The sequence below is a fragment of the Tursiops truncatus genome, chromosome 5 (assembly GCF_011762595.2).
Source record: "Tursiops truncatus isolate mTurTru1 chromosome 5, mTurTru1.mat.Y, whole genome shotgun sequence".
Taxonomy (NCBI): Eukaryota; Metazoa; Chordata; class Mammalia; order Artiodactyla; family Delphinidae; genus Tursiops; species Tursiops truncatus.
Window position 1 is genome coordinate 79,922,882 of NC_047038.1, and position 15,930 is coordinate 79,938,811.

General features: G+C 40.5%; 1 protein-coding gene across 1 annotated transcript in view; it reads left to right on the forward strand.

The window, feature by feature from the left end:
* Positions 1 to 420: 420 nt before the first annotated feature.
* Positions 421 to 15,930, forward strand: part of ADGRL3 (adhesion G protein-coupled receptor L3) — an 874,918-nt gene continuing 859,408 nt past the window's right edge. The window contains exon 1 of the mRNA XM_073805306.1: positions 421 to 1,564. The gene's annotated coding sequence lies outside the window, so the exon portion shown is untranslated. The remainder of the gene's footprint in view (positions 1,565 to 15,930) is intronic.

A 15,930-nucleotide genomic window follows, 5' to 3' on the forward strand; every position in this document is an offset into this window, starting at 1 on the left:
GTTCCCACCTCCAAGCGTTTGTGGAGCTGCTAGGTGGAGCCCGCGCGGCGGAGCCCGAGCGCACTCCAGATCCGGGTTTTGCCTCCCGCCACCCCTTTCTCCGGCGCAAGCCCCCTCCTCGGCTTTCGGCGCTCTCGGAGCTCGCCCGCCCGCGGCTCATTCTGGCCTCGGCTCGGGCCCCGGCTGCGTCCGCCGCGCGCAGGCTGCACGGCCCCGGCGCGCCCGCGCTCCGACCGGCTCTCGGCGCGTCGCCGGGTCGTCTGCTCGCCCAGCACTGCTCGCCCCAGTTCCCAGGAGCTGGGATGCAGATGCTGCCGCTGGTCCTGGTGGGCGCCGCCGCTGCCGCTACCGGCTTTTCCCGTACTGGTCGTTGCCTCCGCTCCCGCAGCTGCCGCTGCTGCCGCCTGTGACTCGCCCCCTCCCCTTTCTTTCTTCTCTTTTAGCCTCCGTCCTCTTTCTCCGGGTGTGCGCGCGCGCCGGTGGCACGGTTGGCTTTGGCCGGAGCTCGCTCGCGTGTGCGCGTGTGTGAGTGTGCGTGTCTGGAGAGCGCCAGAGCCCTGCTCGCTCTCGGGGAGTCGAAGAAGATACAGGACCGACGAGGCGGCGGCGGCGCGAAGCCCGGGGCCGCGCGATGAAGCTCCCACATGCTCGCAGCTGCCCGGCCCGGCCGGCGAGCTAATCAGCCACACTCCGGGCTCTGGGCTCCGCGGCCCCCGGGACGCAGCCCTCGGCTGCCCGGCGCCCGCTCCGCCCGCGCGTCCCCGCTGTGCACCCGGGAAGGAGTTTGTGTGGCCCTGGCTCCAGCTCTCTGCGCAGGTTGCGGACTCGAGAGGAGACCCTCGGCGGGGAGACAACCTCGGGAGGAGGAGGAGGAGGGTTTGGCGGAGAAGAAGCCACCCCTGGCCCTCGCGGCTCCCCCTACCTTTTCCCTCGCTCCCGCACTCAGCCGGAAAGGGGAGGACGAGGAAGAAAAAGAAAAAGAAAGGGGGTGGGGTGGGAGAACTGGATATAAAGATCGGCTGGGGGGATGGTGGAACATTTTTGGTCTCTCCAGAAGCGTCTTTTCTTAAGCGGCAGCGGCAGCGGGAGGAAAAGCAGCCCCAGCTATGACTGCCGCATGTTAATAGCTGCCGCTTGGGTCCCTCGGCTGCTGCTGGAGACAGAGCCTGACTCCGAAGTTGTGCAACTGTGGACTGGAAGAGACATTTGAACCCTCCACCCCCTTTGCTCCGTTTTTACCCCCTTGGTGTGTGTGAAGAGAGGAAACGTAAAGGAAGACAAACATTTGGATTTTGCTCCCCCCCCTTCCCTTTTCTTCATGGCTGTGTAGCAGAAGAAAGGGGGAAGGAAAGACTTTTTGTTGTTTCCTTGGCTGGGGTCTCTACCCTCCTGCTGCCTTCTCTGCGCTTTGGCTATCATTCTTGGACGCGTGCGGTGGGGGTGTCTTCGCTGGGGCCGCTCGGTCTTTTGCCCCGAGCTCCATGGCTGGATTGTGGAAACTGCACCGGGCTGCAGGTTGTTGACCAACTGATGGGACGATCTCAGGGACCGGCGGTTACGAAAGGTAATTTATTCTTCTCACACTTCCTGATAGTGGTGGCCCTGGCCCGGCGCAGGCATCTGCGTCCGCGGGGCAGGCAACCGAGGGGGTGCAGGATTCACGCACACTCACCCTCCCACTCACACACTCGCCCGCACACACACTCATCCGATCGTGATGCGGGGCGGGAAGGGAACCTCATGGCTGGTGGGCGCTGGGGGTTTGTACGGGTTCGAGGTTTTTCCAGCTATTGGGCGATTTGGCGGTTGAGAGAAATGAAAGGGAGAGTTGACCGGGAGCATTCGCAGTTCAACACTCTGGGGGATAGGAACGGTTTCCACCCTGGGAATTTTCCCTCCCCTCTCACCCCAGTGTCATCCCCTGGTAGGAACTGAATGCCGACCAGGGGGCGCCTTCTCTCTACCGGCCCGGAGCCAGTGCCGCTGGAGGCGGGAGAGGGCTGGAGGACCGACAGGGACCGGGTGAGGCGCTGGGCTCAGGGGTGATGGGGACTGCGGGGCGGTGAGTCCGCCGCGATCTTCTCTAGACGCTTGCCTGGAGCATCCATGGTGGCCGCGTTTGCCCAGGTCGCGCCCCTGAGTCGCGGAGCCTCGCTACTTCCCCGCACCCCGCCCGTTGTGTCCCTTTCACGGCAGTTTGGTTTAGACCTGCTTGTTTGGCCTTTGTTAAGCGCTTTTGGCTGGAGAAAGCTGCCACTTTCGTGGGTGGCCCGGGGCGGCATGGTGTTGGGAGTGGGCACGGGGCGGGGGGCGGTGTTGCACGAATCGGGGTGGCCGGGGCGCCGGGGCGGGGTGGGCAGAGCATTGGTGGCGGCGGTCGGCTGGGTTACAGGTAGGAGGGCAGGTGCCCCGCATCTTCTCACCAGTGAAGGGAAGGCTCTGGGCTGCAGCGGAGCGTCGGTGCCGCCGCGCCCCCGCCGATGGTCCCACATCGGAGCTCAAGGGCTAAACGTGCCAGGCCCCTAGCAATATAGGTGGGTGGGTGTGTATGTGGGGTGGGGTGGGGGGAACCTCCGCTACCAGGGTTAATTGGCAGCAGGGTCGGCGTGTGCCTATCTGTGTGCGCGTTCGTGCGCTCCGGGGATGGCCTGGCGATATTTGCGGGGATGGCAGAGCTGATGCTACTTGAGCGGAGCTTGCTTATCGAAATCGCCTGGGATCCGCTTAACTGGAAAATCTGGTTTGAGGAGGCCGCGAGGGCCGATAGGGGTTGCGAAGAAGCCTCACTGTGTCCCTTCTCCCCTACTGAGCACCTCTGAGAGATGCGTGCAGCGCCTGAGAGTCTCTGGTGCAGCGCGCAGGGCACCCCCAGTTTGGCCCTGATGAGGACCAAGGAATAGAATAGTCGTCTTTCGGGCAGATTGAAATAACCAAGTCAAGCCAGCATAACCCCTGGTCCCCGGAATTCTCTGGCCACTTTTAGATACGAACGTGCGCTGTTTTATTTATGGCCAGAGGAATCACAGCAATTGGGCGAACTCGAGGTGTGCGAGCCACCTCTGGGTATCTCCTCCCTGTGCCTGTGTGTGATCTTGCCTGCGGTAGAGTACATTGTAAACAACGGTGTAAGCAGCCCTGCCACAGTCTCCTTTAGAGCCCAACCTGGTGGTGTCTTGTGTTTACTTTCCTGGGTAGATTACTCATTAGGAAGTATAAGCCTTCTTGCCCCTCTGATTTTACATCCTTCCAGCCAGCTGCTGGGGAAACGAGGAGACGCATAGACTCTGGCAGGCAGGAAAAATTGCCTTCTGTGTTTTGCTCTGAAGTAAATAGGCAATCTGCTAATTTAGGGTCATATAGGTTATCAACACTAGTTAAAGAATGTCATTGCAGAATCTACAAAGAAATAGTTCTTCAGTAATTTTTCATTTGGAGAATGTACTTTATTTCCCTGTGAGATTAAACAGAATTTAGCTAGATTTCCTTGGTATATTTTTCAATCTGTAATGGTACTAAATGACCTGGAGTTCTGGTGCCCAATTTGTCTGTATGTGGATTAGACAGAATTGTCAGTTCTTTTATAGTATCATCAAAAGAGGTTTCCAGACGTTTGTCTAGGAGTTAAAAGAATACTTGCATTGAAATATCTTCACCTTTGTTTCACCCAATCTTTTTGTGTGTGTGTGTGTGTCCAAGGGTTAAAAATGTACAAAGACAAACAGTTTTAAAAAGTTGGAAAGCTCAACACTTTTCAGTTATTAAAAAGACATTAAATTGCTTAGTTGTAGATTAGCTCTGACTGCTTTTGTGTTTGTTGCAAATGGCTATGTTCTATTTTGTTGAAAAAAGTATAGCACTGTAAATGTGAAAGGGTACTTTTTTTCTGGGTACCATGATTTCCACATTTCTTTCAATTTTAGAATCTTGACTTCTTGAAAAAGCTTAGGTTGCCCCCCTCCCCCTGCCAAAAAGGAATACTGAATCAGTGATGCCTGATCTTGATTAAGTTATATTTTTATGGGGTAGTGCTGGTGGCAGTTGTCTTAATGCAAACTTAGGGAATTGTGATTTCATCCATGAGATTCTAGCTTCATATATTTCTTTCCTTCCTAGAGGGTATGTGTTAAAGCCTTTGCACTTGCAAATATTTCTTAAGATTAAAGAATACTTGTCCTCTCATTTTAGAAGATCTAATCACAGTGTTTTTCGGAGCCCTTATGTTAGGAGATTTGATCAGATCTGTTCTTTGTTTCCTAGCAGCATGTGTTTCTTAGCAGTCATACATTCCACAGGTCCTGATGTCATTAGAACTGTGTCTGTCAGTGTATTGTGTGCTGTCTTTAGCTGAAGGTGAATGTGTCAGAAGTGCCTGAATGCCATTCCCTAGCACTTCCTCATAACTAAATATTCAATAACCTGCTTCATTGGTGTCTATGGTTGACTAGACTATTTCTATAAACTCAGGGTAGGAGGAATGATTAGTATAAAGGTTTATGCGAACTATTCACATTTTTTAGATAGATATGTTAGGTTGCTCTGGGCATCCCTGGCCTGAAGCATGTGATTTGCTTGATGGGTAAATGCTTTTGATGTCTCATTTTAAGTTGCTTGGTGTGATTATCCTTCAGATTGAGAGCCCTCCATGAAAATATGAATGGAAGGTATTTTAGAAATGATTTTCTTAATGATAATCTTCTTGCATTTTGGAGATTTAAACATTTCTTTCCATGGGGAATAATAGTGGGTATGAGACTTACTGGCTCCGGCTACTGTGCCTGACATTGTTTCTAGTAGTTAGGAAAGGCAAAATTTTTATGGACTTGTTGTCCTTTAGATTCCTTGGTGAGTTATAGCCAAGTTAATCCTAAATAGAAGATTAAAAAAAAAGTTTATCAAATCAAAAGAATTGAAGTCAGTCAAATAATATAATGCTAAACTGAATTGTTTTTCAGATTTCATTTAGGCTGCTTCAACTGCTGGATGAAACTCTCTTTGAAAAGAGCTGCCAAGTAGGAGTGACAGTTACTATTAGAAGCGGGGCAGTTTTGCCCAGAAATCAGCAAGGAAAACTGATTGTGTATTTAAAAACAAAGTGATTTTGAGAAATGTTATACAGCCTTAATTTAGCATGGTCTGAACGGCTAGAGCAGTTGGAATTAGAGGGAGATGATCTTTCCTTAAGTTTTGCAAATGACTATTTTCCCTTTGATTTCTTAGATTTGCATTACATTCAAAATACGCAGTTGCTCACATAGGGAGGAACCCTAAAGACAGAGGCTGTATTGTAATTTAGCATTTGTTTGCCTTCAAGGACAGATTTATGCTTAGATTACTATTACATTTATGTCTTTTTCTTTTATGCAAATAAATTCCCTTATAGAATACCCAATTTTATAGTAAAATATAAACTAAAACATTCAAATATGAGTAAGGGCCTCCTGACATTTTTCCTTTCTTGACTGTGTGTGTGTGTGAGTATGTGTGTGTGTGTGTGTGTGTGTGTGAGTATGTGTGTGTGTCTGTGTGTGTTATTAGGGAGTTGTTGATCAGTGAGGAGAAAAATCCAGATTTTTCATTGGTTGTGATTTTGATATTGATGTTTATTGGTCACTTTGAGAGAGTAGTGTGAGCATGCCTGTAAATAGCATCTGTGAGCCCAAAGATGTATAGTTTTCCACAAATCTTTTAATGTCATTACCCTGGTCTAAGTGTCTATGTGGCCCAATAAAATTAACTCTTCTACTGCATAAAGTAACCAGGTGTAATATTTTTCTTAGAATTGTTAAGTGTGCTCATGCACTCACAAATACAAAATATATATAAAAAATTAGCTGTCCTACTCTGAATTCATTGAAATTCTCCATTTGTTTTAAGGAGTGAATGAAAGGGGAGAGTTCTTCCTGTATTTGATCATAACAGATTCTATAGATCTTAATAATTTATGTCTTACTAATGTCTTATTGACACTTAAGACAAGAATTTAGTTTAATGTTAATGAATTTCTTCATAAGAGTGATTACATATACATATTAGAAACTGTTAACATTTGATCCATATTATTCAAGAACTTAAATGGAATACTGTTGGTGGTAGTCCTAATTATTGTGAACATTATCTCTGGGATAGAAAATTAAATCAACCAACTGAATACTGCTATCTGGTAGACTTCTATGTCAGTTATTTTGTAGAGCAGACAATCCTCTCTTTTCAAGGTGTATTCTGGAGAAATCTGTGGTTCTTTGAGACCCTTTCAGAGGATCTATTAGAAGAAAACATTTTCATAATAATGCTAAGATGCATTTTACCTTTCAATCTCATACCTTAACAAATGTACAGTAGAGTTTTCTAGAAGGTTCATGATATGTAATGACATCATTGCTTTGCTGGCCTATGGCATGTGTGCTGGTGTATTCTTGTGTTTTAAAATTTAACCAGTTTAACTATTAATATATATATAAATATTGATAGTTAAACCAACATAATCAACAGTTACTTTAGGTCATCAATTTTTAAGCGTGTAAAAGGGTCCTGGAATCAGAGAATTTGAGAACCTCTGAAGTTAACTTTTCAAGATCTGCTTCCTTGTACTCAGAAGTTCACCCCATACGACCATATAAAGAGCCATCTAGGATAAGAAAACAAGTAGATTGTTCAAGTTTTAAAAAACACAAGCCATATGGGTATTTTATTAATTATTTGACATTTTCATTTTTCTCTTCCAAATGTAGAAAAGCTTGTTTTTAGTCCCCAGTTAGTGAAACGGAAACTTTAAGGCTGCAGGTCTCTAGCCTGACCTGCTGGCAGTAGCAAAGGAGCTACTGGGAAAATTTTAAATCTAGGCCCCAGGTCTTGATATTCTGCTATCTGGAGAGGCAGAATGGTGTGGTGGTGACAAGAAGGGACTCTGTGGTGTGTTTGCCAAGGTTTGATAAATTATTTGATTTTTGACAAGATGCTGGATCCTCTCTCTGTGCCTCAATTTCCTGGTATGTTTTAATGGGTATGACAACTATACCGAATTCACAGTTCGTTGTGAAAATTTAATCAAAAAATGTATGCAAAGTGCTTACAACAGTTCCAGGCACATAATAGGATTGTAACTATTTGCTACTATCATTATTATTATTTACTAGGTCTCATGAGGGTCCCACGAAACTTTAGTCAATTCCCCATGTGATTATGTGATTCAGATATGCAGTTGTTTTAGCTCTTTGCTTTAGAGCATGTCTTAAAATGCTATTAAATTTGAAAATTTCATATGAAAGATAATCTTGGCTTTATTTTACCCTTCTATTTGAAAACTTATGAAGATTTACTGGGATTTTTGTGTTTTTTTTTGTATTGTAAGAATTAATAAAACACCTTCTTAGTTTGGGCCAAGTTTGAAATTTGGTAGAGTATGAATGTCCAATTAAAACGAGATTTCAAAGACCCTAATTGAATATTTATGTATCTTGGGAATTATTAGGGAGGAAATCACTTTTCTGAAGTGATATCAAGACGACTCACCACACTCTTAGTCTGTTAATCACTATCTAAGCATCACAACAGGCCATTTTCAGTGAAAAGCATCCTTGGGGTAATTATACACTGCAGTTCTGATTGTTTGTGAGTGGTGATATGCCTAATGAGTAACAGAAGCCCCACATAGAGATTAGTTTTAATAGTTGCTGAAGTTTAAAGATGACCTGTAATATTATACTTCTGAATGGCACTTTGACATCTATTTGAAAACTTTATAGAGATATTTATAAATTATGTGTATATATTTGGGTATATTTCATGGCTAGTTTAATTTCTGACTTAAGCCGACCACTCTGAAATTAGTACTGTAGCACTAATCTTCTCCAGCTTGTTGGCTAATCCTGACTTAGTGCTGTAGAAACTACGCTATACTCCTTAGATGGGCATAGCTGGGCACTGTCCCTGATTATGAACTGCTCAGAAATGGCCTTTGGAATGAGAGACACTTGAATACAGTCCCAATGCCACAACTTTATAGCTGTTTCATCTCTCTTTGTGAGATAAAGGTAATAAAATCTGCATTGCTGGTTTGGCGTGAGGAATAGGAAGTGAATAGAAAAGTACCTGATAAGAGTGAGCATTTAATAAATGGTAACTATTATTATTAGTCAGAGTATTATTAGAAATGTCCTTAACTACCGGTATTAAGAAAACTTAGCTAAATCAAATATCATTTTTTTAATTGAAGAATTCTTGATGAGCTAGGAAAATCAATAGCATTTTCTTAAGCAGTTGAGAAAGGTTTTACGTGTATTTTTGTCTTTTCCATATTCTTTTCCTCTCTCCTTTTTTAACCTTTTGTTAAGTACCTACTTCTCAGTTCTTCTTCATAATCTTAAAACATTATGCTCTGCTACTAATACTCCCCACAGAATCATAATCCTGACAGGAAAATATTTTTGACAGCCACCAAGTGCTGTGTCTGACGATTGACTTTAAATCAGGTATAAAATGAAAGTAGCAGTTTAACTTAAGACATTTTAAATTAAACTCCTGATCATCTTTTCATGTGGCGTCAGCAGCTCTTTAAGCTTTAACTGCATCAGAATATTCTACAATGTTGTAACTAAATGATCATAAACTTCCAAGATTTAAGGATTTCCCATACTTTTAAAGGATTTATAATCCCAAAGTTTAGTTCTCATAAGATTGCTATAAATGCAGATGAACCCTTAAAATTCAGAACGCCCAATTATTTTAAAGACTACAAGTATGGAAAGGGTCATAAATAAGTCCATGCTTTAGAATGAATGTCTGTATTTCAATGACAGGTGCCAATAAGAGAAGTTAGTAAATCTGTGACTCTTCCACTGAATCATTCATCGTTTATGTTAAAATGGAAAAAGTACAACATGGTTGGTGGTAAGAATGAATGAAAAAATAAGCTGCATGTTGGACGTCTGACTTGCTAAATTGTACCAGGCTTAAGTATTTTAAAGTATGACTCAAGAAAATGAAAGCCAAGTAGAAAGATACCCCCTTCTGTTTGATCAGGTTGTGTTGGTGTTTATGCATCCTGCAGAGGCAAAGTGTGTTACTATTCAAGACAGCCCCAGTGGCTCCACAGTAGCCTGAGATTGTGAGAATAGGGGAGAGACTCAGGCCCAGTTTTTGATGTTCTGCATGGGTGGGTAACCTGAATACTAAAATGCATTCCATTGACAGCTGACCCTGTGAGAGGTTTTTCAACAGTCTCCTGTTTTGTTTTCATTTGGTTTGGGTTTTTTTCCCCTTTTCCTTTCCTCAGAGCTCTTCCAAATACTTTAGATAAGAGGGAATGGTCCTGGAGGATGGTCATCTTTTTGTATGAGATTTTATTTCTGGCCAGAACAGAAGGGCTCAACTGGTTTACGTTTCTGTCTTTTGTTTTTTTCATATTTTCAATGTTCTTGATTTGTCAGTGGCTGATGGTTGCCGTTTGAACCTTGATTCAGAATACTGATCATGACTTCAAGGAGTGGACAAAGAGTCTATTGAGAAATAGTTTTGTGTTAACATGAGGCGTGTCTATATCTGTAGACGTTCTTCTTTATATTGGCGTTAACTGTTCAGTCAAATTTGTCTGTTGAGTTTTAATCATATTATTAACTATAGTTGACTTCGAAAGAAAAACTTAGGCATACATTTTCTTTTAAAATAATATACCATCATTTAAAAAATTTTAGGCATGTTCAATTAAATTTTACTTTAATTTTCAATAATTTTTATGTATGACAGTTAAATATTATTTTGCAGCGTTCCAAAATGCAGCATACTTTGTGATAACATATCATTTGTCATATGGACTTAAATTCAACTTAAAAGATTTAGCAGAATGGGTGTATTCATTATTTTTCTTTTAATTGCAGACACCTCCAACTAGCTTTAGGCCATAATGATTAATTTATTGGGAGGTTATTGTGTTTCTCACCTACAGAATCTTGGGGAAGGATGGAGGTTTAGAAAAAATTAGAAAATAGTAGCACCTTGAATACCACCAGGATTCTGTTCCAGTTGCATGCTCCTATGCAGACTACCACTTTTCCTTCTCTCTGCCTACTGGATTCTTAACCTTTCACCACAGTCTGAATTAGGTACCCAGCTTTAGATCAATCTACTATCACCAGCTTACTAGAGTCAATAAGGATATTGCAGTTCCTAGGTGGATGCACTAATAGCTTGAAGAAGGGAAGGCTCAATTAAGAGAGGGTTCATGTCTACAGAACAAAGTAGAGGGGCTGATAAAACCTGAATGTCCACTACAGTGATCCTTTGTTAACTCAGACAGATCAAGCATTAGGAGAATTGGTTAGGAAAGCCATTAAAAATGGGTGTACCCTTTTCCTTTAAGCAGCCAAAGTGATCGTGGAAAATGGTTTCCTGCTTACTTGACCCAGAAAACCCAACAAAAACATGCAAATCAAGGGATTCAGATTTTCAGATTCAAGAACATCTGTGAAACTGCCCAACTTGTCAAAGCTATGCATGTCTAAAAAGCCATCAAATATCCGAAAGATGTCATTTACATAAATAATGTATGCCATTCCATCTTTCGATGGTGGAGTTGCCATCGTACAATGCTGAACAGGGGACACTGGAGACAGTACTTAGAGTGCTGAACTTTTGCTACTCTTGCTTTAAAATGCTGATCTTACAGGTTTAAGTGTAGATTATTTAAGCATTGAGTACCTCCAGGTGAAAAATCCCCCAAGATGTGTCATTGGGCATGGAACTCATGCTTGAGTTAACTTATGTATGAGCTCCACTAGCCACATTAAGATGGTCCTTACTGAAAAGGAACAAATTGTTCCTTAACCAGAAGTGGAGGTTTCACAGAGGAAAAAGTTATCCCAGAAGAAACTGAAGAAACAAAAACTTATGGCATGGAAATGAATACAGCATAAAATAAATGCAAATAGAAGTAAAAGCAGAAAAAATGGATTTACAGATATGAATTCATCCATCTGTTTAAGACATCTAATTATTTTACACTTGCTGGTGTATTCATTATGTCATGCTACTGATAGGAATATATGTTTATTCAAGTAAACCTTATGTTTAGAGGCAGAATATTCAAAAGTACATCATGTAGGATATTTCAAATAATTGAGTATGGATAACTTTACTAACTAAAGAGTCCAATGAAAATATACTTCATCCTATCCACTAATAACGTTATTGAAATGACAGACATCTAATTTGGATCCATTATTACAAAAACTAGAGTCTGCGTAGTGTTTAATGCTGTCACTTGACCAGCTGAAGTTAAAAGGTGCTTTAGAGCTATCATTTGTATAAGTTGGGAAACCTCTTAAATTTATTGTTTTTTATTTTTTCTTTATTCACCACAGAAAGTTGTGTTGAGTTTTCATTTTAAATTACCAACTCAATGTGAATAGTAACGTCAGATAATTTGGCAGTATTTTTAAAGGTTAATAGAAACCTTCCTTACTGTTGCAATTCCTTGAAAAAGAAAGAGCCCTAAAAATTAGTAGGCTGTCAACATTTTATGATCTGACATTACTAAGTGAACTTTGGGAGTATTTCTTTTTTTGGTGCATTTGATTAAACGTGTGATCTTATCTTGGTGAAATAGCCTGTTGGGCTGCAGACAGTAGTGTTCAGAAATGAAATTTGCCTAGAGCCTTTGAGCAGACGTTTATTCAATGAGACCCGTACTGAATAATGGATGATGGTGAAATTGCAGTAGTGTGTATGTATGTTTTCTTGCTTGAATATAGGGGTTGAGATAGAGCAACAACAAAAAAGTAATGGTGTATGAAAGAAAGCACTAGATTTATAAGTGAGAAATTAACCTGCATTATTATAAATGAATGAACTATCTGTGTGAAGGACTCATAGTTACTGTCAGAGGATGGTGTACTAGGCCATCTGCTTTGTTTTAGTAATCTTGCTGAGTTACTTCCTTTTCTGCTGCTGTCTCTTAGCTTGGTAGATGTTATTCTGGGATTTGTGCCACAAGCCCAATGTATATCATTTATGTATGCTCTTTTGATTCTACTTGGGTGCCAGTAATAGCTGAATTTTGATTCCTATTCATTCTTCTCAATACAACTTATTCTACATTCTCAATGATCACATATTAAAAAGTTTTTTTTTTCTGATATGGTATAGTATGCTGGTGCTGAATACTTGTGAAATATGGAGATATGTAAACTCAAAACAGAAATCAACCAGTATATCATAATATAATGGTACATTGCCATGTTCACAGAGGTTATGTCACACATATTTTTAGCTTGATTATCCATGTATTACCATTTTACGTGTGTATGTGTGTTTGTTTTCGTAGAATTGAGGTTGAAATATATTAAATATATAGAGAGTTTGTATAATTCTCTCCCATTTCCCAATGCCATTAATTTTTTGAGAGCATCATTTTTAATGTTGTAAAATATTTCATAGTGTGGACACACTATGATGTATTCAAACAGTTTCTTATTCATGTGGGTTGTTATATTTTGCAAGGATAAATAACATAACGCTTGGCCTATTCTCTGATGATTTTTGTAGCACAGATTTCTTGAAGTATAATTATTAGGACAGAGAGTAAATAATGACTGGTTTTTTTGGGGTTTTTTTTTGCGGTACGCGGGCCTCTCACTGCTGCAGCCTCTCCCGCTGCGGAGCACAGGCTCCGGACGCGCAGGCTCAGCGGCCATGGCTCACGGGCCCAGCCGCTCCGTGACATGTGGGATCCTCCCGGACCGGGACACGAACCCATGTCCCCCGCATCGGCAGGCGGACTCCCAAGCACTGCGCCACCAGGGAAGTCCGACTGTTTGACTTTTACCACCTGGTTTCAGTGATCCACATGCATCATTGTCCTCTGTGCATAACTGGTCTTCTTTTTGGGAAATTTTTAAGAATTGTTAACTGTCAGTTGTATAGTTAGTAGTTATTAACTCTTCATTATAAAGTTAGTAATTTACCAATTGTTTGGTAATTCTTAAGAATTACTAACTCTCATTTATATCAATGTATCAAAGTTGAGGTCAGTAAAATACTGTAGTCAGTAATTAAAAAACTGAAATTTATTGGCTATTAACATTTAAATAGGACTGTGCCTAATATCTTTGAATTTAACATAATATTAAAACAAAACCATACAGTGAATCTAATTATGAAGAATTAAGAAGTCCACCATCCACTTTATGTCTCCATAAACTTTCTTAGTTTTGTTCTCTGCTTTGAATGGACCTCTCTCTTAAGTTCATCTAAAAACATCACTTTAACAAGGCTCTTCTGTACCAAACCTCTCATGGAAAAAGAAAATTGGTGGGCTTGATTTGGGCTATTCTAAAATTTAAGGATGAAAAGGAGGAGTAAATTGTCAGTAAACACATTTATAGTAATTGAAGGTTGTCTATAAAAGGAGAATGAGATCAGTAAATAAAGTAACTAAAGAGAATAGCATGGCTCATAATTAGTAAACGTGAAGTCAATTTTTGCTAGGTTTAAGTTCAGTTAGAGATCTGTCCATAGGAATAAGAGTGAGGTACAAAAAATGTGTTTGGTAGCACTTAAGTCAAATGGAAGAGGAAAGCAGTAGGTATGCAATGCAAATTTTTATCATTTGTACAATAATGCCAATATCTACTGAACTTAATTTCATTAGTTCATTCTTTGGTCAGAGGGACTAACTGTTCTAATTTAAACAGCGTCTTTGTGATTTCTGCTTCCAATCATAAAGACATATATTTAAGGTACACTTCTAACAGTCAAGTTGGAGACCAGTTCTTACTTCACTTTCTATATTTTCTTTAAATCTGCACCAGAACATATTTATGGGACCGAGTTTAATGCTAGGTTAATAATGAATGTATAACTGCTTGAATGGGCTTTGTGGACCTAGAAGAAACAATTGAACATGAAAGCCGTTTTTGAAGTTACTGGTGCAGGATAAATTCAAGTGCCATTGAAAATTGTCCTGCACCTGCATGTGGAATAATAAAGGCATAGAAGGAATCCTAAAAGGCACACTCTTGCACACTTTGTTTCTTCAAAAAAAAAAAAAAAAACTGTTGATTAGCAACTCCCCATTTGCTAATCAGTGGGTATAAAGTTTCAGTTATGCAAGGTGAGTAAGTTTTAGAGCTCTGCTGAATACATTGTGCCTATAGTTAATAATATATTGTCCACTTAAAAATCTGTTAAGAGGGTAGATCTCATGTTAAAGCTTCTTAACCACAGTAAAAAATTTTTTATAAAGTTACTTGTCAAGAATTGAACTGACTTGCCCGAAGTGACATGGCTGGTTTATAGCATATGCTGCGTTTTATCAAGGGATTTCTCAGCCTTGCACTTGAGAATTCTCATTTCTGATTTCAGACATCGTCTCTGCGTAGCTGTATCACATACTCATATAACTTTTCTAGGTCTGTTTCATCGTAAGTAGGGGATAGGGCTGGGTGTTCTTTCTCTCTAAAACAACCATGAGATAAAATAATATGAATAAAGTTTATTAGAACAGAATACCTTCATTTACAAGTTAATCTTTCAAAAAACTTACCTGTTAAGGTAGTTGATTTTATAAGAATTTTCACATTACATTCTCCTTAAAGAGTTAAGCTATTGCATGTGGTATTAGCGTATTTAAACAAATAAAATAGGTTAGACATTCTTTTTTGTGAAGGTTTAAAAAGAAAGTGATATGATGAAGATATTTTACATTCTTTAAAAATGTTAAGGAATGTAATAAGTTGCTCTCAAATTTCTCTATATTTCCCTACAGTTAAGGATGCTAATAAGTTTTCTTTAATAGTCAACTGTTTTAGGATATGATATAGGATTTGATAGAGTTTCTCATATTAGCTTTCTTTCCCTTATGTTTACAGATCAAATAAATTCTACATCCAGAACTTTGGGCTCACAGTACTGTTATCTTGTATCAAGGCAATTTCAACATGTCTTCATTTATAAAGCAGAAGTGTATACATTGATATACTTAGTGTATACTTAGTGTTTCCCTTTCACTGCTTTTTTTTATCACATGGCTGAATTTATTTACATAAAATTATTACAAATTATTTTAAGGTTTAAGCATTAACTTGCATTTAGTTCTATATTAATGATCTTTACTGAAAGTAATAAATATACATGTAGAGAAATACAAAATACAGGAACATAATGTTTAATGAGAAGCAAAGAGGTAAAGTAGAAAGAGAGCAGAAGCTTAAGAGTCAGAAGTGCATGACTTCCAACCTGCTCTCTGTTATGACTCTGAAAATGTTACTCAGCCTCTTCATGCCTTAGTGTAAAATGGGAATAAAAATAATACTTACCTTTCAGAGTTATTGTGAGGATTAAATGAGATGATGCACATAAAACATATAGCACACTGATAGCTTGCATACCTTGTGTTAATTTTTCATAGATCTTTGAAGCGATGCCTTCTTTTAAGTGGGACTCTAAATTGTTCTGCTTTTTCTGCAGTTCTCAAAAGACCAGCTTTATGAAGTCATTGATTTTTGTCATTCACTATGTATTTGTTAGCACCAGATGTCTGCAGAATGTGGAGCATAACATTGACAGAAAGAGCCTCTGACTTTAGCGCTTGCACAAATCATGGAAATAAAGAGGTATTAAGCAATGTATCTATCATGAATTATTTGTTAAAATTCTGCTAAATCCTACAAAGGACAAGTCCAGGATACTATGAGATAGCAGCTCAGACCTTGTCTGAGCTGGCGGGTGAGTGGGTCTGCGAAGACTTCCCAATGCAAGTGACATTTGAACTGAGATACGAAGTTTGAGTAGGTAGCTTTAGAGAATGTTCTGGTTCACTGCTCCCTTCACATTCTGTCATTGGGAGAGCTCATCACAGGCCCAAGCATGTTCAAGTGGAGGAGGCTAATAGAGGTGAGTAAAGGGAAGAAGATGGAGCATAGTTACCTTGATTTGACA